Genomic DNA, 26216 nt, shown 5'->3' with positions numbered 1-26216 from the left:
CTTCTCCTTCCAGTCCCACCCACCCTCCTTCTTCTACCTCTATTCCCTTTCTCTATTTCCCTGACAGGCGAGGTTCTCCTCCCCATTCTATCTAGTTTATCAGGTCTCATCAGGGTTGGATGCATCATCTTCCTCTGCAGCCTGATTCTCTGGGCATTGTTCTGCTTGTGTATTCAATTCCCTCTACTTAGGACACTCTTCCTGCCTCCTTTCCTGCAGGCTTTCCAGAGCTCTGAAGGGAGGGTAAGAATTTCATAGGGAAATCCCATTCAGAGCTGGGTGTTTTATGCTCCCTCTCTGCATACGATTGGACTGTGGGTCACTGTATACATTTCATTTAATGCAGAAGGAAGGATCTCTGGATACAAGAACATGGCATTGATCTATCAGTTGAGGGTAGAGAGCATCACATTTTAATAACAAGAGCCTTTGTTTCTTTAAAATTTCTCTAGTATGCCCTAGCCCCACAACTTTTTTCACTTTCACCCATTCCCCTTGGGGAAGACTGATTTTGTCACAATTAAGGGCCTATTGGAACTTTATCCCTCACTATTAGGAGACCTCCTAATTAGTGAATACACACCATATTTCTATTTCTACATTTTAGTCACTTCACCCAGGATTATATTTCCTGGTTCCATCCATTTGCCTGAAAGTATCAGGATGTCTTTTTCTTAGCTGATTAATACTCCATTATGGAAATATTCCATATTTTCCCCAAAGGAAATTGTCAGTCCTCTTCTTTAGACCTAGAAAGTGTCTGGAATGTTCATTGTTGTATTATATGATAAATTATCAGAATAACTATGTTCATTTAGCCTAGAAGTCCTGCTATCTTCTTCCACTTCCTGGTGATTTGAATTGCGAAGTCCCCTCAAATCTCATCTATTTACATGTTTACTCCCCAGTGAGGGAATGCCTGTGAAGGTTTTAGGTGGCATGCCCTTGTTAGATAATATAATTCCTATTGCAGTTATAATATGGCAGGTTCTTTCAGGTGGACCCTTTTCTGTTGGTACAATGTTTTTTTGTATACACCTTACCCTTGTTCACTTAAATTCTGATTTCTCCCTCCCATCCCTAGCCTCTGGGTTCTGTCTGGATATTGCAATGTGATAACAGGCCAAAATAAACAACTAACCACAATGTTGTGCAAAGGGAGGAGCCAGAGAACAGGAAAGAGGGAAAGAGTAGGAGAAAAGGGTAAGAGAGCTTGGAGAGCGAGCTGCAGGACAGATCTTGGGACTACATGGAGATGGACTGGACCTAATATTTTACAAAAAGCAAGTATAATGGGTAAAATCAAAATGTTAGAAAAGTATGAGGGCTTGGAGGTTTAGCAAGGAGTATCTGTTGCCCAGAATTGCATTTTAGGTTAACTAAATAAACCCAGTATCTATGTAGTGATTTGGTTATACAGCTGTTTAGTACTAACAGCACTTTTACCAGAAGATAAATCATCAATAGTAAATATTAATAGTCACTTACAACAAATGGCACCAAACTAATCTAAGTATCCAAACCCTTTAAATCATGCTTTATCATAATGTGGTGGAGGTAATAAGCTCCCAGAAAAAAAAAAAAAAAAAACTTAAAACCTAAAAAATCCCAGGGAAATTACTGTATATTTTTAAGAGAGACTCTTCAACATGCCCAGGAGCAAAAGACAGCCTCCTGTGGGCAAACCTGAGACTTGACAAAACTGGCTGGTGCTACAGTTTATCTGAGGATAAACAAGCATGGCTCCTTTATACTGTGGCTGGTTCAACAGTCTCAGATCCACAGCCACGGCAGGAAAGAAAGAAAGTGGAGGCAGATAGACCTCTAGACAGTTTGGCCTAAATTGCATGTAAAATAAAAAATTGCCATGGCAGAGGGTGTTTTAATTCCTTTTGGCTTCATTTTGGCTGTCATAGTCATGGATCTGGTTGCAATATGTTTAATGATGTTGGTTCTTCTCCATACCTTCTCCAAGAAAGTTGAAGGAGAAAATGGGGGGAGGGAAAACCTCAAGTATTGGAATACTAAGTTACAGTGAAGAAATTGGGCACTCTTCTGAATAATTAGATTAATAATGGCTAAAATTCAAGGCTCTCTGGCTGTAAGATACTTGTCAGCTCTTTTTTGTAAGGATCCACCAATTCACTAAAACATCAATAAAAATAACCAACTGGGCTTTGTTTGTTATAGCATAAATTGGCACAACTGACTCCAACCTTAAATTTTTCTTGTCTTTTTGTTTGATTTTCTTTTAAAGTCTTTGAGTTACAGAGATACTGATTTGAATATATATATATATATATATATATATATATATATATATATATGAACAAGTTGGTAAAGGCACATGCCTTTATTGCCAAACAGACAGATCTCTGAGTTCAGGATCAAACTTGTTTACATAATAATAGCCAGAATGGCAACTCCTGCTGTTTAGCCATTTGACGAGATACTCTTAGATTCAAAATGACAAAATTTTCCTAAGGTTACCATGTGAATTCTTTTTTCTTATTAATAGATGTTATGTCCTTATTGATCTAAACTTGGGATTCATGTCATTTTTAGGTTTATGTAAAGAGAGATAATTTCACACTCCTCTGGAAACTGCCTTATCTTTTTTTTAACGTAGTAATAACTTTTATTCTATTTCTTTACTTATTTCCAAACAAGCATGTTTCTCACTGTGTGTGAATCTCATAAATATTAAATTCAAAGCTAATAAGTATAAAAATATATTCAATACATGTATCTTAAGCCAAAGAGTTCTTTTTTATTGTTGTTTTACCTCAAGTGTGTGGTAAAAGATTTTTTAATTTTTTTTATTAATTACACTTTATTCATTTTGTATCCCCCATAAGCACTTCCCTCCTCCCCTCCCGATTCCACCCTCCCTCCCCTTTCTGAATGCATGCCACTCCCCAAGCCCACTATAGGGGAGGATCTCCTCTCCTTTCTGATCTTAGTCTATCAGTTCTCATCAAAAGTGGCTGCATTGTCCTCTAATGTGGCCTGGTAAAGCTGTTCAACCCTCAGGGGGAGGTGATCAAAGAGCAGGCCAATCAGATTATATCAGAGGAAGTCCCACTTCCCATTACCAGTTAACCCACTTGGACACTGAACTGCCATGGGCTACATCTGTGCAGGGGTTCTAGGTTATCTCCATGAATAGTCCTTGGTTGGAGTATGAGTATCTGGGAAGTTCCCTGTGTTCAAATTTAATTGTTCTGTTGCTCTCCCTGTAGAGAACCTGTCCGCTCCAGCTCTATCCTTTTAAACATGAGATATTTTCATGTGGGAAAATGTTGGTCATGCCTATGAAAAAAAAGACACAAGAGGCTTAAAGATGGCCAAGTACTTGCCAACCTCGTTTAGTCTTAAACACTCAAAAATTATATTTATATGTTTTAAAAGTAAAACTGTCTATCCCATTTCAAAAAGAAGGCAAGCCAAAAAGTAGCCCAAACCAAGGTAAAAATCCAGGTACAAGATGCCAAGGATATACTTAATGCTAATGGGTAAGTGTGTTTATATGCAAAGGCCAAGAAAGTTTATATAAAGTTCAGCTATGTAGACATAAATGTCCAGTATCTAGAAAAATGAACAAGCCAAAAAGTAGCCACTATCAATTTAAAATCCAGGTACAAGATGCCTAGGATATGCTTAAATGCTAAAGGTAAGAGGGAATTAAAATTAATTTTGGCTCTAAAGGCATAACTGCCCATTCTAAATAAACAAGGGGATAGGACAAATAGCTACAACATATATAAAAATATAGGACCTCAAATAAGGTACAGGACACCTATGGTATGCTTAAATTCTGAATTAAAAGAGGAGTTTATATAAAGTTTACTTTAACAGGTGTTTTTCTATTGCTCAAGGCAACCAGCTTGCCTCTCTAATGGTAGACTTCTCTAAAAAAAATAGGTAGCCACTTGGCCTAATACAACAGGTATGGAAGAGCCCAAAAAAGATATTTTGATCTATCCAAACTTTATTTTCAACATGATAATTATTGTATATTAAATAAAAATGGTAACTTATATTGGTAATTCTTTTACATAGGAACAACTCTAAAACTGACTGAGACATAAAAATGTGTCTCCAGACAAAACTTCAACAAATATACTCAAAATATATTATGCTAAACTTTTAATTGATAAAGATTAAATTGGTTTAAAATTTACTTTCATCCAGCACATATCTTACATTTATAATTTTAGAACTCTAAAATGCTTGTGAGAAATTATATGTTTGCAGAACAAAAGAACTGGACACCAGAGAAGCTGGATCAAACCTGATGGAATCATTCCTCAGCATGCTGAGACATTGTCACATCTGTTCCAGCATCTTTCATGTTCCAGCATTCTGCTTGTTCTCGCCTCAGCTGCTTCAATTGCTGTTTCTCATCAAAGCCTGCTCCCAAAAGAACTTTGAAGAAAGCTACTAATATTAATAGGCCCAGCATTGTAGACTGTTCCAAAGAGGACTTTTATTAAGCCTAAAATTTCTCAATATTCAAACACTAGACCACAAATATTACTGCTTGCTTAATTAACCATTTTTTCCCAATTTTATTTGGGCCCCCTACAGGATTTCTACATGTCCAAAATGTCAGCTATGAAATTTTATTGTCATAGGGAGATGTTTATTATAATGGTCTTTTTCAAAGTGAAACAAGGAATATACAGGGATATTTTATAGGAATAGAAAAAAAGGTAACTTATTGAATCTACTCAACTTAGGATTTTGTTTGTTATTTTCAAATAAGGTTATTTTTAACTAATTGGTAAAGGATTTTATATATTGATCAAAACAAGTCTATTTTTGATACATTGGTATAAGCTTTAGTATATTGATGGAAGTCAAGGTTACTTCCAATACTTTTAAACTGCTATTAAAGACTGTTTAGGGTATTAGGTACTGCATGTTAATTGCTAGTTATTGTCATTTCAGACACTACTTTATCACAGGAGTATACATCCTAGGTTTAACAGAGATAGATGATTATGTAGACAGATCAATTACATAAAGATAGGTAGTCTTCAAAAACTTCAGAAACGTACAGAATATGGCATTTAAAAGTGCCTTTATTATTTTAGAGATTCTTTCATGATGAGACAAGTCATTTCCTGGCAGCACCCTGCCTACCTGAAAGAAGATAATGAGCATCAAAGAACCTCCATATGGAGATGGTTACAAAAGTGGCAAACAAGCCATTCCAGTACAGAAATTACCCTTGCTTCACCACAACAAATTCTGCTAAAAATGCAGGACAGGTCGACTGCCAAACTCTGCCAAAACAGGGTAAGCAAATCCTAAATTGTTCCTGCTTCACATATATGTCTGTCAAATATTCTGAGCCAGACGGCTGAAGATGATACTCCGATGTTATAAAGAATTATGGGTGACTGTACAGGCACCAAACCATCTCTGTCAATTTTTATTTTTTGGAAGCTACTAACATGCACTTCCTACTTATTATAATAACTAATTTTATTACCTTCTCAAGTCTCTGATGGGGTTGAAGACCAAATAGTTATAGTGCCACAATTAAGCTTGAGTTGTTTAGAAGTTAAGAAATCCTTTAATATAAGTAATACCAATAAGGATAAAAGTTAATTTGGGTATAGAACTTTTAACTTATCAATATAGATAGGAGAATCAGAAAACTTTCTCCTAAGTTGCTAAATACACGTGGACTAGACTTTGTGCATGTAGATTTTACCAAACATTTTTCATAATTTCATACTTATTATTGTATTGATAGAAAAGGAGACTTTTATTGGACTTAAAGGGGGAAATGTTTGTGTAGTGTTCTTTTGAAATGTATACACCTTACCCTTTTTCATTCAAATGATGATTTCTCACCCTCAGTGTCTGGGTTCAATCCAGATATTACATTGTGATAAACAGGCCAAAATAAAACGATTAGCCACAATGTTGTGCAAATGGAGGAGCCAAGGGACAGGAGCCAGAGGGAAGGAAATGAGTGGGAGAAAAGTTGAGAGAGCTAGGAGAGAAAGCTGGAGGACAGATCTTCAAACTACTATGTGGAGATTGACTGGACCTGATATTTCACAAAAGTATGTATAATGGGTAAAATCTAAATGTTAGGAAACTATGATGGCTTGGAGGTTCAGGAAGGAGTAACTATTGCCCAGCATTGTATTTTTGGTTAACTAAATAAACCCAGTTTCTGTGTGGTGATTTGGTTATACACCTGTTTAGGATTAATGGAAAGCTTAACTAAAGATAATTATTAGTAAATATTAATTTCAGATAAAACACTTTTCATCAAGCCTGAATGATGGGTCAGTTGGCACCTGAACAAGTGACCTTGAAAACAAGGAGAAACACTGGTCTTTGGAGCTCTCGATGCCTAAGAAAAAATGTACTTTGTGATGACCAGCCATTGTAGGGAGTTAGACAACATTGGCAGGCAGTGAAATCAAGGGGCAGAGACATAGTAGGAAGATGTTAATGAGGAATTTAAAGTCAATGTTAATGAAAGAAAGGAATTGGGAGAAATAGTTTTATCCCCTTTAGTTTGTAAATGAAGATTGTCCCTTGTTCCCAGTTGAAGGTACCATCAATCTGGAAACCTGGAAAAAGGAATCTCACAAGCTAAAGCATTACCTGGGGAAGTTAGAGCAGCCAAACTAGCAGAAAACACATACTTCTAAGATTATTTCAAATGTTCATAAAGGAGCTCAAACAGATTTGTGTAATTTGAGGGCAGAAAATGATTTTAGGAGCTAAATAGTGAGGATGAGATGGAGTCAGAGGAAGAAACTGCTAAGTCTTATAATTCAGACTGGTCTTCCTGGTCTCTCTGCCCCAGTGGCTTTTCCTGACACATATGCAAGAGATTCAGGACCACTGCAGGAGGATATTACTGTTCTCTGAGAGAAGATAGATGATATTGTGGCCTAGGCATATAAAATGGAGCAATTTTTCTGTCCTGGATGCCTAGTTTTAACTGTAAACTCCAGGTCCAAGAGGGTTTCTCAATGACCACTCAGTAGGACACAGCCATTGATCCAGCCAGGTCAGACAAGGAAAGCCTGCCCATGGAGGGATAGCAACACTAGTGTAGAAGAGCACCAGCTGTCAAAAAGTTTATTATCCCTCAGTTCTCCTTTTATACACTTATCACTCTTTGTTTCAGCCAAAGCTGTCCCAGGAATTGTCTGGTTTCCTTCTCTTTTTCTTGCTCTTAAAAACTCAATACCCCAAGGAACCCTAGATCCTGCCAGCCTATTATATCAATAAGAATGTGAAGGTTCATATAGTGAATATGCCAGGAGCTCCTCAGTTCAAACCTAGGAAATTTCAGATCCCAGACCACAGTAGGAGACCACCTTGTCATTGTGTACATTCCCCTTAATCCCACATCACTTTGAAGCTTTCCTACTTAGGAAGCTGCCCAGTTGAGTAAACATTAAAGTTTCAATTCTTACCCGACATTGTCACAGAGGTAAAGAAGAGTAAAGGTATGGGATCTGGAAAAAAGGATGAGATAAAAACTTTTTGGGTGTCACAACAAAGAGTCAAGTTTGCACAGGGTCAGAGATACTGAACCCTAAGAAAAGTTTTTTCACTCATCTCCATGGAAACCTTAAGATTCTCTCAGGTGCTGATTGGCTGAGAGGTAGAATGATGTGATGCAAAATGTGAAAGCCAGTAAGTGTTTCAGGAGGCCATTATTAAAATGGCCAAATGGATAGCCTGCTTGAGAGAAAACAGATCAGTCTAGTCCCCCATTCCAAAATCTTGGCAGCCGAAAGCACACAACCCAGAGATGACAGTTCATGTGTCCATGACTCTTAGCTCAGGAAAAGCGTCACATATTTCTTTCAAGTGTTCATTAATAAAGTTACATTTCCTTAATATGTGACTTACACATTATCACAGATTCCATTATATTTGTTAAATGCGCAGTTATGTCTTCAGTCAGTGAATTAATTACTGTGAAAATTCTCCCTGAAAAAAAGCACCTAATTGGCACCTTGCATATATTTTTACATAAACCATGCGTGATATCACATCAGAAAGCAGTCATCCTTTTATAGTTTTGTAGCAGAATTGAGAGCTTTTCATACTGAAGCAAAAGTGGCAGGCAGAGCGAGGAAGTCAAAGAGAGACAGAGGTAGAGAGACAGATTGAGAAATAGAGAGACTGAAACAGACAGAAACAAAGATATAAAGTGACAGAGACCAAGAGACAGAGACTCCATTTTGTCTGTTCACTTTCATTGGCACATTAACCTCAAACCACACCCTCCTATAATATAACTCCAAAAGGAATTATATTTTCTAAGTAGGTCATCCCTCCTAATGCTTCCCAGACATTTCCTCTGGGGACTAAACATTTAAATAGATGAGCTTGAAGAGGGCATTGCAATTCAAATCACCAGCAAGTAGAAGAAGATGGAGAGTCTTCTAGGCTGAAAGAACATAGTTATCCTCAAAGGTTGTCATTCAATGCAATGATTAAATTCCCAGCAACTTCAAGGACAAAAGGTTTGACAATCTCCTTTGGGGAAAATGTGAAATATTTCTATAATGGATTATTCTTCAGCTAAGAAAATGACATCATGATATTTTCAGGCAAATGAATGGAACCAGGACAATAATCCTGGGTGAAGTAATTAAAATGCAGAAAGACAAATATGGTATGTATTCACTTATGATGAGGTCTCATAGCAGTGGAGGATAATGTTCCAATAAGCTATGTATTCTGAATAAGCAAGTCTTCCACTAGGGGGATTGGATAGCAGTTAAATGACTTGTTGGGTCAGGGCATTCTATGAATATTTTCAAGCAAAGCAGGCCCTTCTTATTAAAACATTTTGTCTCTGCCCTAAACTCATAGATCAGTGCTATGTTCTCAGATCCTCAAAGATGCTTCCTTTTTCATCAAATGGGATTGCATACAGAGAACCACAGTCTGATATTATGCAGAGAGAGACCTAAAAACACTCAGCTCTACATGGGATTTCCTTATGAAATTCTTCCCCTCCCCTCAGAGCTCTAGGAAGGCTGCAGGAAAGTTGCAGGAAGAGTGTCATATGTAGAGGGAATTGAGAACACAAGGAGAACAATGCCCTGAGAATCAGGCTGCACAGGAAGATGAAACAGACAGATTTGAGGATAACTGATAAAGTAGGGTCAGATAGAAGGGGACGAGGATCTCCCCTATCAGAGAACTCAAGTAAGGGCATAGGAGTAGAAGAAGGAGGCTGGTTGGTACTGGAAGGAGAAGAGGAAAAGGGGAGCAGAGGAGATACAAGTAAACAAATAATAATAAATAAATAAATTTGAAAAACTGTGATTAAGGCAATGAAGTACAGAGCTCTTCTTGGGCATGGTACCAGACTGTGGCAAATATAAACTCATTTCTTTTAAGGGACTTGGCACTGAGACACTATGATCATGTTCCAATGAGTAGATGAACAACACATACTTCAATTGAGGTAATTTAAAGAAAAAAATTAGTTTGACACATGGGTGGAAATTTAAACCTGGGAGCAATGGAAAAGGAGTGTAATGTATATTAAATAAAATTCCCAAATATTCAGTAAAAATAATATGTTGACAAATTTATACTGATTTTTAACATGGCCAATAGATTCTGTAAATGAGGGCATAGTAAGGCATGCTTTCCAGGAACTCATGATGTAGAAGAGAATCCAACCCATGAACTAGTGGTTACCCAGCTACCTCAGACCCCAAGCTCAGGTGGCACCTGTGAACAAGCAGTCTGGGCACAAACACTACTTTTAGAGTGTTTGTTTTAAGAATACAGGAGGAAACACAGCTGCTCTTTTGTAAAGGACATATAACATGGACTGATTTTTCTGCCTGATGGCCTAGGTTAACTCATAACCCCAGGACCCGGAGTATTCCTGACTGAACCAAGAGTAGGACACAGCTGCAGATCCAGCCAGGTCACCTAAGGCAATGCTACTCAGAGAGGTTTGACAACACTAGTCTAGAACAGCACCAGCCGTCACATAATATCTTGCCCCTTAGTCTTTTACTTTTCCCAGTCTTTCTCTATTTCAGCCAAAACAGTCCCAGGAATTGTCCTTCTCTTTTCACTGCTCTTAAACACTAAACAGCACAGGGAACCTTAGACCATACAAGCTTATTATATTCGTAAGAATGTGAAGGTACATTTAGTGAGTACATGAGTAACTGGCTAGTTCAAAGTCACAAGCTGGGAAATTTCAGAACCAATACCACAATAGGAGACCACCTTGTGATTCGGTACATTCCTCTTAATCCCACATCACTTTGAAGCTTCCCTACTTAGGAAACTGTATAATTAAATAAACAGTTTCATTTCCTACCTGACATTGTCACAAAGATAAACAGGAGTAAAGGTGTGGGATATGAATAAAGGGATGAGTTAAAGGCTTGTTGGGTTTCCCAAGAAAAAGTCACCTGTACACAGGATTAGAGATACTGGACACAGGAAAGTTTGCCTATGCATTTCCATGGAAACCTCAACATTCTTTCAAGGTGCTGAATGGGTGAAAGGGAGAATGATGTCATGCAAAAGGTGAAATCCAGTAAGAGTTTCAGGAGCCAGTTTTTAAAAGGACCAAGTGGACAGCCTGCTAGAGAAAGGCTGAGCAACCCTATGTGCCTCAATCTGGGAAGCTGATAGAATACAACTGAGAGATGATGTGTCCAAGACTCTTAGTTCAGAAAAAGTGTCACATATTTCTTTCAAGTGGTCATTAATGAAGTTACATTTCTTTGACAAGTGACTTTCACTTCATCACAGATTCCATTATTATTTGTTAAATGTACAAATATGTCCTCAGTTAGTGAATTAAGTACTATGAAAATGAACCCTGACCAAGCCTACTCTTTGAAAAACAAAAAAACAAATTTAATTGGGAACTTGCTTATATTTTTACAGAGACAATCCCTGATGTCAAGTCCACAAGCAGTCAACTTGTTATAGTCCTTTAGCAGAAATGAGAGCTTTTCATACCAAAACATAAGTGGCAGGCAGAGATAGGGAGACAGGGAGAACAAGAGAGAGAAAGAGGTAGGTAGACAAATTCAGAAATATTGAGACTGAGACTGACAGAAAGAGATATAAATTAACAGAGGCCAAGACACAGAGACTACCTTCTGTCTGTTTACTTTTATTTATACATCACCCTCCAAGTACAACCTCCTACAATATAAATCCAAAAGGAATTATATATTTTTAATATTTTTAAATTTCTATTAATTACTATTTATTCATTTGTTATCTCCCCATAAACCTCTCCTTTCTCCCTTTCCCATCCCACCTTCTTTCCCCTTTTTCCTTGCATGCTTCTCCCTAAGTCCATTAATAGGGGAGGACATTCTCTCCTTACTTCTAATGTTAGTCTATCAGATATCATCAGGAGTTGCTACTTTGTCTTCTTCTGTGGCCTGGTAAGGCTACTTCCCCATTAGGGTGAGGTGAATAAAGAGCAGGTTAACCAGTTCATGTCAGAGGCAGTTCCTATTCCCATTACTATGGAACTCCCTTGGACACTGAACTGTCATGATCCACATCAGTGCAGGGATTCTAGGTTATCTCCATGCATGGTACTTGCTTAGAGTATGGGTCTCAGTAAAGACTGTTCTGCTCAGATTTTTGGTTGTGTTGCTCTCCTTGTGGAGCTCCTATCCTCTCCAGATCTTACTATTTCCCAATTCTTTCATTAGATTCCATGCACTCTGTCCAGCAGTTGACCATAAGTCTTAGCAGTTGCTTTGATAGTCTGAAGGGCAAGCATTTCAGAAGGCCTCTGTGTCAGGCTCCTATCTTGTTCCCTGTTTTTTAATTCTTCTGATGTCCATCTTCTTTTTCTTTTGGGATGGGGATTGAGTATTTTAGTCAGAGTCTTCCTTCTTGATTACTTTCTTAAGTATACAGATATTAGTAGGTTTATCCTATAATATATGTCTAGATGAGTGAGTATATATCCTGTGTGTCTTTCTGTTTCTGGGATAGCTTACTCAGGATGATCTTTTTCAATTCCCACTATTTACCTACAAATTTCAAGATTTCCTTCATTTTATTGCTGAATAATATTCCATTATGTAGATGTAACACTATTTATGTATCCATTCTTCAGTTTTGGAGGATGCACTAGTTGTTTCCAGGTTCTGGCTATTACAAATAAAGCTGCTACAAACATGGTTGGGCAAATGTCCTTATTATGTACATCAGCCTCATTTGGATATATGCCTATGAGTAGTATAGCTGGATCTTCAGAAAGCTCTATTCCTAGTTGTTTATGAAAGTGCCAGATTGATTTCCAGAGTGGTTGTCCAAGTTTACATACCCACCAGCAGTGGTACAAGTTTATAGTCACACCAACAGTGGAGGAGGGTTCCCATTCTCCACAGCCTCTCCAGCATGTGTTGTCACTTGAGATTTTTGTCTTGGCCATTCTGATGGGTGTAAGGTGAAATCTCAGGGTCATTTTGATTTGTATTTCCCTGATGGCTAATGACATTTAGTATTTCTTTAAGTGTTTCTCTGCCATTCGATATTCCTCTATCAAGAATTATTTTGGGTGGTGGAGAGCCCATATGGTGGTGCCTGGAAAGCACTGTGTCTGAAAAGTAGGACAGCACTCTCTGTGCAGCGACCAGGAGACTGAACTCTGGGCCCTAAAACTATAGCAATCATGTTTCCCAGGTGAGGAGAGGCTCCCATGTCATGAGAATTGGTTGGGTCCACACTTGGGCTGCCCAACCAGAACCCGAAAGAGATCCCAGGTAACTAGGGCATGGGTCTCCAGGCTGGAGCCACATGCCTGCATGTCCAGATCATTTTCCCTGGCTGATCGTGGGAATAAGGGTGCCAGAGACGGGGAGTCCCAGTAGCAAGAAAACCCCCGGGAAAGGAAAGTTGCCAGTCTGATCACGGGTCATCCAGTATTTTCTGGAAGGTTTCCCTGACCATGGGTACCCACCACCATCACAACTGAGCTCCCACTGAGCATAGAGTGGCTGCATGCCCAGCTCACCATTACAGATGAGATGCGTGCCCCAGTGCAACAGAGACTGGGAATCCCTGTCCAGAGAGGGCCCCACAGGGAAGGAAGAAACCGTGCTGCTTGGGTCACCTAGGCTTTGCTTGGGAAAGTCTCGCAGACCACAGACCACAGACAGGCAAGTATGCCCAGCCATCATGGATCCGGGCCCAAGCAGGGAGCACAGAGTTATTGGAAACCCAGCTCCCGCAGACTAGCATGCGGGTGCATGTTCTGCCAGCCCAGAGACCTGCTTTGTACCAACTACGCCTTACAGACAGAACTGTGTGCCCCAAGACACCAGAGTCTTGGAGTCACTGTCTGGAGAAACCCTAACAAGGAACAAGGAACGAAGGAAACGGGACAGACTTAGGCAACTCAGTATATCCCCAGAAAAGATCCCACAGACTGGCCCAATCCAGGGAACTGCTGTGCCCCAGATAGCCTGCTGTTACCAGGAGAGCAGTACTCTCCCACCACAAATTACCTCTTGGGTTCTGGGGCACAGAGACCCAACCTCAGACATACAAAAGATTAGGAACCCTGAGATCAACCCCCAGATATTGCTCTAAGGGGCAACCAGTTATCCCTAACAAAACTGGCCAAACCACACGACACACAGGTTACAGCAGCTGATCACTAAATTTACAGCAAGAAACCCAGAAGCAGGGCAGCTATCTCCAAGACTTCTCCTGGTGAGAGGAGAGTAAGGACCACAGTTACCACCCAGGTCTCTATGCCTCAGATGAGCTGTAGCAACTCCTGAAAAACACCAGCCATCCAGTGACTATACCCAAAAAGCTGAGAAGGCTTCCTTTAGGAAAAAAACATCTTCCTGCCAAAGGGATTCTCTCCACAACAGGAGTCCAGGAACAAACAGGAACTGACTTCAAACACCTAAGATAGCCCAATGGGTAGAGTACAGCGTAAAAATTCAAACAACAAAAGCCAGAGCAATATGGCATCTCCAGAACCCAGTTATCAAGGGAAAATAGCACTAGACACCCCAGCATAATTGAAATTCAAGAAGATGACCTAACATCTATGCTCATGAAGACAATAACAAAGGAAACAAATAAAATATGAAAAGAAATAGAGGAAGCTGCAGCCAAACAGTTTGTGGCCTTTAGAGAGGAAATGCTTAAATCACTGAATGAAATAAAAGAAATGGAGGATTGTCCAAAAAAAAAAAAAAAAAAAAAACTGAAGGAACTGATGGAAAAACATAAAAATACAGTCAGACAGGGGAAGGAAACCAACAAAATGGCTCAATACCTGAAGATAGAATTGTAAAAATTAAAAAAAAAAAAAAAACAAATGGAAAAAATTGTTGAGAGAAAGAACTTAGGGAACAAAGCAGGAACTAAAGAAGTTAGCATAAACAATAGGCTACAAGAAATGGAAGAAAGAATCTCAATTTCCTGACTCAGACTATGCAAGAAATTCAAGACAACATAAAAAGACAAAACCTAAGAATAATAGAAATAGAGGAAAAAGAAGATTTCCTGCACCAAGGCCCAGAAAATATCTTCAACAAAATCGTTGAAGAAAATTTCCCCAACTTAAAGGAGAGGCCAATGAGATTACAAGAGGCCTACAGAACACCCAATAAATTAGACCAGAAGAGAAAAACCTCCCAACACATAATAATCAAAACCGTAAGTATACAGAACAAAGAAAAAATTTAAAAGCTGCAAGAGGAAAAGGCCAAGTAACATATGACAGCAAACCCATTAGAATCACACCTGACTTTTCAACAGAGACTATGAAAGCCAGAAGGCCTGGACAGATATCATGCAGACCCTAAGAGAAAACAGATGTCAGCCCATTATACTATACCCAGCAAAATCTCAGTCCTCAGAGACAGAGAAAACAAGATATTCAAAGACAAAAACAAATTTCAACAATACATACAAACAAATCCAGCATTACAGAAGACACTAGAAGGGAAAATACAACACAAGAAAACTAGCCACATTCAAGAAAATACAGGAAATACATAACCTCACTACAGTAAAACAAAAAGCAACCAAGCACACAACCATATGATCACAGCCAACATCAAATTCAAAGGATCTAACAGCCACTGGTCATTAATCTCTCTCAACATCAATGGAATTAATTCTCCAATAAAAAAAATACAGACTAACAGAATGGATGTGTAAACAAAATCCAGCAATCTGTTGTACACAAGAAACACACCTAAGTCACAAAGATAGACATTACCTGAGGATAAAGGGATGGAATATGGCTTTCCAATCAAATGGTTGCAAGAAGCAAGCAGGAGTAGCCATTCTAATATCTGATAAAATAGACTTTCAAAAAAAAATTAATCAAAAGAGGTGAGGAAGGACACTTCATACTCATCAAGGGAAAATTCCACCAAGAAGACATCATAATCCTGAAGATCTATGCCCCAAATACAAGGGCACCCACATTTGTGAAAGAAACATTGATAAAACTTAAACCACACATAGATCCCCACAACTAATAGTGGGAGACTTCAACACCCCACTCTCAACAAAGTAAAGGTCAACAAAACAGAAATTAAACAAAGAGACCATATCTCTAACAGAGGTCATGAATCAAATGGACCTAACAGATATTTACAGAACCTTACACCCAAACATACAAGAATTTACCTTCTTCTCAGGACCTCATAGAACCTTCTCCAAAATAGACCACATAGTTGATCACAAAGCAAGCCTCTACAGAAGCAAGAAGATTGAAATAATCCCTTGTATCCTGTCCGATCACCATGGAGTAAACCTGGACCTCAATAACAACAGAAATAGCAAAAAGCCTACACATATATGGAAATTGAACAACTTGCTACTAAATGAAAGCTGGGTCAGTGAAGAAATAAAGAAAGAAATTAAAGTCTTCCTAGAACTCATTTAAAATGAAGACACAACATACCCAAACTTGTGGGACACAATGAAGGCAGTGTTAAGAAGGAAAGTTCATAGCACTAAGTGCCTACAAGAAGAAATTCGAGACAGTGCATTCAAGCAACTTATTAAGTTGCTCACTTAAAAACCCTAAAAAAAGAAGAAGCAGACACACCAAAAAGGGGTAGATGGCTGGAAATAATCAAACTCAGGACTGAAATCAATCAATTAGAAACATAAAACAATTCAAAGAATCAATGAAACCAAGAGCTGGTTCTTTGAGAATATCAACAAGATAGACAAACCCTTAGCCAAGTTAACTGAAAGGCAGGGAGACACCATCCAAATCACCAAAATCAGAAATGAAAAGGAAGACATACTCACAGACACTGAGTAAATCCAGTCTTTCAGACTTACTTCAAAAGTCTATATGCAACAAAATTTGAAAATCTAAATGAAATGGACAATTTTTTTTATTGATTTTACTTACCAAAGCTAAATCAGGATCAGGTAAATCAATTAAATAGTTTTATATCCCCCAAGGAAATAGAAGCAGTCTTTGAAAGTCACCCATTCAAAAAAAAAAAAAAAAACAAAAAAAAAAAAAAAAACAGCCCAGGACCTGATGGTTTTGGTGCAGAATTCTACCAGATATTCAAAAAAGAACTAACTTCAATTCTCTTCAAACTATTCCACAAAATAGAAACAGAAGGAACATTACCAAACTCATTCTATGAAGCCACAGTCACCTTGGTACCTAAACCTCACAAAGACTCAACAAAAAAGGACAACTTCAGGCCAACTTCCCTTATGAACATTGACTCAAAATACTCAACAAAATACTTGCAAACCGAATCCAATAACACATCAAAGATATCATCCACCATGACCAAGTAGGATGCATCCCAGGTATGCAGGGGTTCCTTAATATACAGTAATCCATCAATGTCATCTACCATATTAACAAACTGAAAGAAAAAACCACATGGTAATCTCCCTAGATGTTGAAAAAGCATTTGGCAAAATCCAACATCCATTTATGTTTAAAGTATTGGAGAGATCAGGGATACAAGGGACATATCTAAACATAGTAAAGGCAATATACAGCAAGTCTATAGCCAACATCAAACTGAAGGGAGAGAAACTTAAAGCAATCCCACTGAAATCAGGGACAAGACAAGGATGCCCACTCTCTCCATATCTCTTCAACATAGTTCTGGAAATCCTTGCTAGCACAATAAGACAGTTGAGGGAGATCAAGTGGATAAAAATTGGAAAGGAAGAAATCAAATTATCACTATTTGAAGATGATATGATAGTATACGTGAGTGACCCCAACAACTCATCCAGGGAATGGCTACAGCTTATAAACACCTTCAGCAAAGTGTCCAGATATAAAATTAACTAAAAAAAAATCAGTAGCCCTCCTGTATACAAAAGACAAAAGGGCTCAAAAAGAAATTAGGGAAACATCACCCTTACATTAGCCACAAATGACATAAGGTACCTTGGAGTAACTCTAACAAAGGAAGTCAAAGACTTGTATGAAAAAAAAAAATCTAGTCTCTGAAGAAAGAAGTAGAAGAAGATATCAGAAGATGGAAAGATCTCCCATGCTCATGGTTTGGTAGGATTAACATAGTAAAAATGGCATCTTACCAAAAGCAATCTACAGATTCAATGCAATTCCCATCAAATTGCCAATACAATTCTTTACAGACCTGGAAAGAAAAATTCCCAACTTCATATGGAATAACAAGAAACCCAGAATTGCTAAAACAATCCTCTACAATAAAAGATCTTCTGGAGGTATCTCCATTCCTGAGCTTAAGTTGGACTATAGAGCAACAGTTTTAAAAAACGCATGGTACTGGCATAGAAACAGAATGGTGGATCAATGGAACTGAACAGAGGATCCATTAATAAACCCACACACTTATGGACACCTGATCTTTGACATAGATGCCAAAACCATAAAATGGAATAAAAGATAGCATCTTCAACAAATGGTGCTGGTCCAACTGGCTGTGTACACATAGAAAAATGAAAATAGATCTATACTTATCACCCTGCACAAAACTGAAGAAAACTGAAGAAAAGGTGGATCAAAGACTGCAACATAAAACCAGACATATTAAATCAGCTAGAAAAAAACGTGGGAAATACCCTAGAACTCATACAGGAGAAAACTTCCTGAACAGAACACCAACAGCACAGGCTCTAAGTTCAACAATCAATAAATGGGACCTCATGAAATTGAAAAGCTTCTGTAAAGGAAAGGATACCATCATCAAAACATAGAGACTGCCTACATATTGGGAAAGAATCTTCATTAACCCTTTATCTGACAGAGGAATAATATCCAGTATATATAAAGAACTAAAGAAGCTGAAAAGCAGCAAACCAAATAATTCACTTTAAAAAATGGGGAACAGAGCTAAACAGAGAATTCTCAATAGAAGAATGTCAAATGGCAGAGAAGCACTTAAAGAAATGCTCAACCTCATTAGCCATTAGGGAAATGGAAATCAAAACAACCCCGAGATTTCACCTTACACCCATCAGAATGGCCAAGATCAAAAACTCAAGTGACAACACATACAGGAGAGGTTGTGGAGAAAGGGGAACTCTTCTCCACTGCTGGTGTGAATGTAAACTTGTATAACCACTCTGGAAAGAAAACTGGCACTTTCTCAGACAAATAGGAATAGCGCTTCCTCAAGATCTGGCCATACCACTCCTAGGCATATATCCAAAAGAAGCTCAAGTAAACAAATAGGACATTTGCTCACCCATGTTTGTAGCAGCTTTATTTGTAATAGCCAGAAGCTGGAAACAATCCAGAGGCTCCTCACCTGAAGAATGGATGCAGAAATTGTGGTACATCTATACAATGGAATATTACTCAACAATGAAAAATAAGGAAATCTTGAAATTTGCAGGTAAATGGTGGGACCTGGAAAACATCATCCTGAGTGAGTTGTCCCAGAACCAAAAAGACACACATGGTATATACTCACTTATATAGACATAGAGCATAGAAAAACCCAATAAAATCTGTGCATCTAAAGAAACTAATAAAGAGAGAGTACCCTAACTAAAACATTCAATCCCCATCTTGAAAGGCAAAGAGGATGGACATCAGAAGAAGAAAACAGTAAACAACCTAGGAACATGCTACAGAGGGCCTCTGAAAGCCAGAAGAAGCAAACAGGAAACAAACTAGGAACCTGCCACAGAGGGCTGCTGAAAACCTCTGCTCTGCAAACTATTAAAGCAGATGTTGAGCCTGATGGCCAACTGTAGGGAAGAGTGAATGGAATTTTATATAAGAAGTGGAAAATAGGAAGAGCTGGAGAGGACAGGAACTCCACAAAGAGAGCAACAGAACAAGAAAATTTGAACACAGGGAGCTTCCCAGAGACTCATACTCCAACCAAGGAATATTCATGGAGATAACCTAGAACCCCTGCACAGATGTAGCCCATGGCAGTACAGTGTCCAAGTGGGTTCCATAGTAATGGGAAGAGGGACTTCCTCTGACATGATCTGATTGGCCTGCTCTTTGATCACCTCCCATGGAGGGGGAAACAGCCTTACCAGGCCACAGAAGAGGACAATGCAAGCACTTTTGATGAGAACTGATAGACTAAGATCAGAAAGACAAAGAGGAGAACCTCCCCCATCAATGGACTTGGGGAGGGGCATGCATGCAGAAAGGGAAAGGAGGGTGGGATCGGGAGAGGAGGATGGATAGGCTTATGGGGGGATACAAAATGAATAAAGTGTAATTAATAAAAAATTAAAAAGTTTAAAAAAACAAGGAAATAAGTTAACTCTTCAAAAAAAAGTCTTTGCCAAAAATTTATCTTAAGTAAACTTAATAAAACATAGATATTTGCTTTAAAAAAAAGAATTCTCCCTTTAGACCTTTTTCACATTTTTTTAATTGGATTACTTGATTTGTTGCTTTTCAACTTTTTTAGTTCTTTATATATAATGGATATTATCTCTCTGTCACAAAGAGACTTGGTGAAGATTCTTTCCCTATCTGTAGTCATTTGTTTTGTTTAAATGACAGTGTCCTTTGCTTTACAGAAGCTTTTCAGTTTCATGAGGCTCCATTTACTGATTGTTATTCTTAGAGCCTGTGCTGTTGTTCTCTTCAGGAAGTTGACTCCTGTGCCAATGAGTTCAGTGTGTTTCTCTCTTTTTCTTTTCCCCAATTTAATGTGTCTTTTTTTTTGTTGAGGTCTTTAATCCACTTGGACTTTAGTTTTGTACAGGATAAGTGTGGATCTATTTGCATTTTTCTCCATGTAGACAACCAGTTAGACCAGCAGCATTTTTTGAATATGCTATCTTTTTTCCATTTTATGCTTTTGGCATCTTTGTTGAAACTCAGGTGTCCATAGTGTGTGGGTTTACTTCTGGGTTTTCTATTTGGTTCCATAGATCCACCATTCTTTTTCTATGCCAGTACTACTCAGTTTTTATAACTGTTGCTATATAGTACAGATTGAGATCAGGGATGGAGATACCTCCAGAAGAAGTTCTTTTATTGCAGATGACTGTTTTAGCAATTCTGGGTTTCTAGTTTTGCCATATGAATTTGGGAATTTTCTTTCAAGATCTGTAAAGAATTGTGTTGATAATTTGATGGGAATTGCAGTGAATCTGAGGATCATTTTTGGTAGGAATGCCATTTTTACTACGTTAATTCTGCCAAGCCATGAGCATGGGAGATCTTTCCATCTTCTGATATCTTCTTCTACTTCTTTCTTTCGAATCTTGATTTTTTTATACAAGTCTTTGACTTGCTTGGTTAGGGACATACCAAGGTACTTTATGTTTTTGAGCAAATATAAGAACACATCAAAGATATCCATGATGACCAAATAAGCTTAATCCCAGGATGCAGGGGTGGTTCAATATACAGAAATCCATCAATGTGATCCACTATATAAAAAAGATAAAAATAAAATTAAAAACACACACATGATAATCTCCTTAATGCTGAAAAAGCTTTGACAAAATCCAATATCCATTCATCTTTAAAGTACTGGGGAGATTAGGGATGAAAGGTTCATATAAAAAAAATTAAAAACAATACAGAACAAGCCTTAGCCAACATAAAGCTAAATGTAGAGAAACTTACAGCAATCCCACTAAAATCGAATAAGGCAAGGCTGCCCAATCTCTCCATATTTTTTCAACATAGTTCTAGAAGTCCATGCTATAGAAACAAGAAAATTGAACAAGATCAAGGGGATAGAAATCAGAAAGAAAGAATTCAGGGTATCACTATTTACAGATGGTATTATAGTATACCTTAGTGATGAAAAAATCAACATGTGAAATCCAACAGCTGATGAACACCTTTAGCAAAGTGGATGGATACAAAATTAACTAAAAAAAAAAAAAATAAGTAGCTCTCCTGTATACAAAAGCAAAAGGGCTGAGAAAAGAAAAATAGGGAAAAAAAGGCATTAAATTATCTAACAAGCCCATACCTCCTAACCCTTACTGGGGACACCACATGTAAATAGATGAGCTTCAAGAGTAGAGTGCAATTGAAATTATCAGTAAGTGGAAGAAGATAGAGGGACTTCTAAGCTAACAGAACATAGTTATCCAGATAGTTTGTCATTCAATATAATGTTTAAAGCCCCAATTAATTCCAAGTTTTAAATAACAGGACTGGCAATCTTCTTTGGGGAAAATGTGGACTATTTCCCTAATGAAGTATTATTTAGCTGAGAAAATGACAACAAGATGTTTCCAGGCAAATGTATGGAATCAGGAAAAATCATCCTTGGTGAAGTAACTAAAATGCACAAAGACAAATATGTTATGTATTCATTCAAGAGGAAGTCTCTGAATAGTGGGGGATAAAGTTACAATAGGCCATCTATTGTGAACAATAGGGGATTGAGTGGCAGTTAAAAGAGTTGTTGGGTGAGGGCATCCTACAAAAATTTTCAAGAAAACCAGGATATTGTTATTAAAATATGTTGATCTCTGCCCTCAAGTGATAGTTCAGTGTCATGTTTTGGATCCACAGAGATGCTTCCTTCTGAATCAAATGAGATTATATATAGAGGCCCACAGTATAATATGATGAAGAGAGAGACCTTAAAACACCCAGCTATTAATTGGATTTCCCTATGAAATTTGCCCTCCGCTCAGGGAAGCCTGCAGGAGAGTAGGCAGGAAAAGTTTCCTAAGTAGAGGGAATTAAGACACAAGGAGAACAATGTCTTGAGAATCAGACTATAGAGGAAAATGATACAGCCAGCTTTGGTTAGATGAGATAAGCTGAGGTCAGAAGGAATGAGGAGAGTGACCTCTCCAATTAGGGTACTAGAGAGAGAGCATAGGGGTATAAAAAGTAGGGTGGGTGGAACTGGAAGGAGGAGAGAGAGGAGGCAGCAGATGAGATAAAAAGTGAGCCAACCATAATAAATAAAAATATAAGAAAATATGTGATCAATGTGATGAAGTATAGAGCTCTTCAGGAATGATGGCTTCTTCTTGGGAGTTGTACCACCATGAGGAAAGGATAAACTCTCTTTTCTTAAAGGGACTTGGTATGGAGAATCTGATCACTGCAAGGAGCCAAAGCTATCTACTGAAGCCAAAGTCCAACAGTGAGCCAAATCTATCTAGTGGAGACAAAGCTATTTACTGAAGCCAAAGCCAAGGAGTGAGCAAAGGGCATTTAGTGGAGACCTAAAGCTATTTAGCTGAAGAGTTACCTATGACCTGAAATCATGGGTGATAGATTGTGAGAATATCCGTCTGTTAGTTTTAGAGCATCCATGAGATAGCTTAAGAAAACATCCTTATGGTATCTTGCAGGTACAATATTTTACCCATGAAAGCACTCTTCCTATTTCCTGCAGCAGTAGATTAACCTTCCCCCTTTCCTGCCTTCTCCCTATATACGTTGGGTAAAAATTTCTAATACAGGGAAGCCTTGATCAGACAAACAGACTTGGCTTTCATTACTGTGTCTCTTGTCCCTAACCCCCCATTCCTTCCATTCTCCTACTTTAGGAACCCCATTGAAGCCCTGTGGGCCAGGGCATATCTGTCGCCCAACATGACCTAAAAGTATGAAGATCTGGATCGAACGTAGTTCTTCAAAGTGGCCACTAAAATACACAAGGATTCAGCATTTCCACCGGGAACTAAAACTACATGAGAGATCTCCACAGAGCCACCCATCTGTGAGCTTGATCCAAGAGGTAAGTCAGAACGATGAGTTATGGGACGAGATTTGAATAAGCACGTCTTATTCTTACAGGGAATGAAGGAGTCCCTCAAGGCGCAAGGAGTAAGGGTAAACAAAAAGGAATCTCAAAAGTCAAAATGTTACTTGAAAAATTAGAGCAGTCAGTCAAAAAACAAAAACAAAAACAAAAAAAAAAAAAACAAAAGAGGTACTTCTAAGGTTATTTCAAGTGTTCATAAAGGAGCTCAGAGAGATTTCTGTAATTTGAGAGCAAAAAATTATTTAGGAGCTAGATAGTGAGGATGAAACAGTCAGGGAAAGAAACTGCTAAGTCTCATAGTCTGTTTCCCTTGAACTGCTTCCCTTCTGCCCAAAAACAAAGAAAAAAGGCCCACAGCTGGGCCAGGGCAAAGGGTATGGAGCAGAGTCATAGCTTGGTGAGCAGGAAGAACGGGGACACTACTTGTCTCCTTCCTACTCCCCTATTGTGGGCAAGGCTTGGATGGCTTGCAAAGAAATGGTGGATGGGAATGCTCACTTGCTCATACCCCCAGAAATGGCCCAAGACCTGCCTCTGCCAGCTGCAGAGCTGAGCGGGATTCAGGAATGTTCAACAGAGTGGCAGTTTACCCCACCCCCTCCCACAGGCTTCAGCCAGTGTCAGCTTCAGCCAGCTCTGGGACAGAAACCAGAGGGATGGAGCCACTTCTAGTTTTAAAGATTAAATTGTGTTCACTGATAAATTCTGAGTTTTTCTAGTTCTGACTTAAAATTATGATTATGCTCTGTATATATATTTAAATATTTAAAATTCAGGTACCGTGGTTGATTTTTGTCTTTGTCTCTGTGTTCTGTGTTTGTGTGCTGGCTGTCTGTTTTGGTCTCTATTTCTGAAAAACTTGGAGAGTTTCCAATCTGGTTGAGGAAATTTGGGTGACGCCCCAGTTCCTGGAAAAAGAGCCCTAAATTGCTCCACTAATCTGGGACCCTATTCTGTGTAGAAAGAAGCTGCTAGAGAACCCATGAGGAAGTCCACTCTTTCCAGGCATGTCAAATCCTGGCAACTGAGTAGTCTGGTTACTCCAAGGGGACAATATCGGATTTCTGTGTTCCTTAGCTGTGTCTCTATATGTGTATATGTTTATCTCTGGACTTCAATTGACGATATTTTAAAATCTGGCTGACGATATTAATATTTTTGGACATGAGACAGTTCAAATCAACACCTGTAAGTTTGGTCTTGGACCATCAGAGTTAAATTCTATAAAACATTTTAAAATTTATCAGGTATTTTAAAATAATAACCCTTGGACAGTCTAACAAAAGTTTTAAAAAACAGTTTCTCAACCCTTTGGGGGAGGTCAAAAGTATGCCTGGCTGACAGTACCTAAATAAATGATTTAATGCTGTTTCTTTCTGGCCTATAGATCTGGTATTGCCAGAATAGTCCATTTTTGCTAAAGGCTGCAGGCTAAGTTTAGTTCTCTGTTTAATACTAAATAAAACTTTTGTCCTTTAATTTTTTGCTGTTAAGTTTTAATACAATATTATGGGATTCATAAGATTTGCTAGCCCCTTTACAAATTATGTTTAATTAAAAGTTTTGCTTTGATTTTAGTTTAAAAAGAGCAGATTTAAAGTTATGCTAAAGATTATAGTTGAGTACAAGACTTAGTTTTTTACCTAGTCCCTTTGTTTAGTTTTTTTTTTTAAGGATAAATTTAAAATGGATAACCATAAAGTTTGTCTATGTAGATCTACCTAAAATTTTGTTCTAAAACATACATTAAATATAAATATAAAACATACATTAAATATATATATGTGTGTATATATATGTATATATATATACATATATATGTGTGTGCATATATATATATATATATATATATATATATATATATATATATATAAAACATCCTGTTTTATAGGATGCAGTTTAGAGCAGATAATCAACATAGACAGAGTAATTCAAATATGCTGGCTCTCAGACTTGTAAAAGATCCAATAAATATGCCATTTTAACATATGTAAGCTTATTATAACAGAGTCACAAACAGAGAGAGCTGGTGATGGCTCAGTGGTTAAGAGCACTGACTGCTTGTCCAAAGGTCCTGAGTTCAATCCCCAGCAACCATATGGTGGCTCAGAACCATCTAAAGTCAGATCTGGTGTTGCTGCCTGTGCTTATAAATGAAAAATAATGTCTTTTCAAGTGTTCAGCACATCTGCACAAATAGAGTTATCTAAAGTATTGGCTGTGTTTCAAAGTTTTAATAGGTAGTCTTTGAACATTTTTTTACAGATAGTGCATATGTAGCTCTGTCTTTTCATAGGTTAGAAACTGTAGGTCAAATCCAGATATGTTCTCCTGCTGAAATTTTATTTTTACAAATTCAAAACTTGATACAAAAAAGAAACTTTTCCTTTTTTATAAAACATCTGAGGGCTCATTCTAATTTGCTAGGCACCCTGTCTAAAAGAAAATGCACTGGCAGATAAAAGCCACCAAAGTATATTGTTTACAGATAAAGATCCCAATATGCCCATAACATGCATCATCTTAATTGTCAAACCTTGAGACTTAAATATGGGTTGAAACAGGCACATACTATAGTTGAGTATCGAGAATTTGTCCTCAATTTCAGCCTGTTTCTCATTTGGGAGTCAGTCCTAAAGGATTGGTTCCAAATGGAACCAATGCCTGGAGCAACAAGTGGATGAGGAGTTTTCTCCTGACAATGTACTGATGTCAAAGAAGACCCCCGCCCCAGTCAAGATGACTGCTTATTTGCTGCCCTTAAGGAAAAGTGCTGCTTTTCCTTATTATACTGGGATTGGCTAGGATAGGGAGGCTTAGAAGAGAGAAAGAGACAGAAAGAACAAGAGGAAGGTTGGTTTCACAATTGGTTTTCAACCTCTCCCTGGCTCACCACCCTCCTTCCTTCAATCTTGGGACCCTTGATGGGGTTCCTTCTCCTCTAATCTTTCAGCCCCTGGGCCATTAAAAGACTTACTGGCTTTGTAAAACAGCAAATTGGCTCCCTGG

The sequence above is a fragment of the Meriones unguiculatus genome, assembly GCF_030254825.1.
Source record: "Meriones unguiculatus strain TT.TT164.6M chromosome Y unlocalized genomic scaffold, Bangor_MerUng_6.1 ChrY_unordered_Scaffold_25, whole genome shotgun sequence".
Taxonomy (NCBI): domain Eukaryota; kingdom Metazoa; phylum Chordata; class Mammalia; order Rodentia; family Muridae; genus Meriones; species Meriones unguiculatus.
This window is presented reverse-complemented; position numbering follows the sequence as displayed.